This window comes from Elephantulus edwardii, unplaced genomic scaffold (genome assembly GCF_000299155.1).
Source record: "Elephantulus edwardii isolate Elephantulus edwardi_28Jun2011 unplaced genomic scaffold, EleEdw1.0 scaffold00093, whole genome shotgun sequence".
Lineage (NCBI taxonomy): Eukaryota > Metazoa > Chordata > Mammalia > Macroscelidea > Macroscelididae > Elephantulus > Elephantulus edwardii.
This window is the reverse complement of record NW_006399843.1, coordinates 11,675,973-11,678,314: the sequence shown is the minus strand read 5'-3', so window position 1 is coordinate 11,678,314 and position 2,342 is coordinate 11,675,973. Positions and strand designations below refer to the sequence as shown.

General features: G+C 41.6%; 1 pseudogene; it reads left to right on the top strand.

Annotated features, from left to right (window-relative positions):
* The window catches only part of LOC102854830, a 38,610-nt pseudogene extending 36,476 nt beyond the window's left edge, over window positions 1–2,134 (top strand).
* The last annotated feature ends 208 nt before the right edge of the window (window positions 2,135–2,342 follow it).

Below are 2,342 nucleotides of genomic sequence, written 5' to 3'. Positions count from 1 at the left end.
GGGATGGGTGTGTCAGAGACAGTGTGATTGGCACAGGACAGAGCAGGGTTTAGGGCTGTTGTACATAGGGTCGCTATGAGTTGCAAGTGATTCGACGGCACATAACAACAACAACAGCAACAACCCTAAATATGAAATATTTATTAATAAGTCTAATGAGAGTTTTGGAAGGAGGAGTGGCATCTACTTCCATAATAGCTTGCCTCCGGAAACCCTATGAACCTGGAGAGAGGATGAAAGGCACCCAAGCGTTGAGGACTTTCCTTCATAGGGTCGCTATGAGCCGCCTGCGAGTTGACGGCACTTAACAACAACAACAACAGCAAGGAGAGTTACAAGAGACTTAAAGAAAACTGCAAAACAAAACTACCAAAGCTACACAAAATCAAGAGAAAACTACAAGAGAGGCGCGAAGGGCCTTAGACCCTGGAGCAACTCAAGGGGAATAAAAAACAGTGTTTCAAGTCTGTAAAAAAAAATGGCCTCCAATAACATTGTTGTTGTTGTTATATGCCGTCAAGTTGCTTGAGACTCATAGCGACCGTGTGTACAATAACCCTAAACAGTGCTCTATTTTGTGCCAACCTCATGGTCTCTGACACACCTACTTCCATTACCCCAATCACTGAATCGATCCATCTCATTGAGGATTTTCCTCTCCTGCACTGTCCCTCCACTCTCCCAAACATGATGTTCCTTTCCAAGGACTAATCTCTCCTTGTAACACACCCAAAGTATGTCAGATGAAGCTTCAGAATCCTTGCTCCAGGGAGCAGCCCAATTTCACACTCTCCAAGACAAACCTGTTTGTTCTCCTAGCAGTCCATGGTATATTCAACGCTCTTTGCCAGCACTACAGCTCAAAGGCATCTATTCTCTATCATCACTATTCACTATCCAGCTCTCCAGCACATAGCACCCAATTGTGAAGACAATGGCTCAATCAGGCATACCTTAGTTTCACTGTTGCTATTCAGTAATCTGGGGAGGTCCCTGACAGCTGATTTTCCAAGTGCAATTTGTCTCTTGATTTCTTGACTGCTGGTTTAAAGAGTGTTGACTGTGGAGCCAAGCAAAGTAAAACTGTTAACTATCTCAATCTCTTCACCATCCATAATTATGCTGCCAATTGGCCAATTGGTGAGAATCTTTGTTTTCTTTATGTTGAGCTTCAATCCGTATCAAAGGCTGCAGTCCTGACCTTCTGCAGCAAGCACTTCAAAGTCTCCTCAGTTTCAGCAAGCAGGGTTGTGTCATCTGTATAACACAGGTTATTGATGACTCTTTCACCAATCCTGATGCCACATTCCTCCTCGTCCAGCCCAGTGTCCTGCATGATGTGTTCTGCATACAGATTGAAAAGGTATGGAGACAGAATACATCCCTGGCTGATGCCCTTCCTAATTTTGAACCATGTAGCGTCTCCTTGCTCTGTTCTGACGACTGCCTCTAGGTTCAAGTATAGACTTTGCATAAAAACAATAAAATGTTCTGGGATTCCCATTCTTCTCAGGGTCGGCCACAGCTTATTGTGATCCACACAGGCAAAAGTCTTTACATAGTCAATGAAGCAGAGATAGACATTCCTCTGGTATTCTCTGCTTTCTGCCAAGATCCAGTGAACATTAGAAAGAAACAGAATGGAGAGAGTAAAAAGGTTGAAGAGATAGAATCTGAAGAAAATGTGATAGAAGTGCTAGACTACTGTGTAGTCAATGAGAAGGTAGAGTATTTCCTAACATGAAAGGGATCTGCAGATGCTGCCAGTATTTGGGAACCTGAATAAAATCTAGATCATTCAGAATTAACTGAAGCATTTCTTAATCCTCAAAAATTAGATAAAGGAAAACGTGGTGCCGAAAGGGAATCTTTACCTGGTAGTTAATCTGATTGATAATAAATCAAAGAAGAAAAGAGACACTAACAAACCAAGAGTCTTTGCTGGAGGTCTTGATCCTGAATGAATAATTGGTGGCCAGACACCAATGGAAAATTAACGTTTCTCATGAAATGGAAAGATTCAGATGAGGCTGATTTAGTGCTGGCAAAAGAAGTAAATATGAAATGCCCTCAGATTGTAATTGCATTTTATAAAGAGAGACAAGCTCGCATTCTTGTGCAAAAGAGAAGATGAAATTCAACGATTGTTTGCATTTATATGTATGTATTCGTGTGCCTCTAATCCAGCTGATCTGTGACAAGTAATCTCTTCCTGTGCGACTTACTGCCTCTGCAAACCCACTGGAGGGTCGGCTCTGAGTTTATTTTGACTCAACAGTACTTAACAACCACATATTTATAAGTATGTATTTATACAAAATTTTGGTCCCGAATTTTGATTT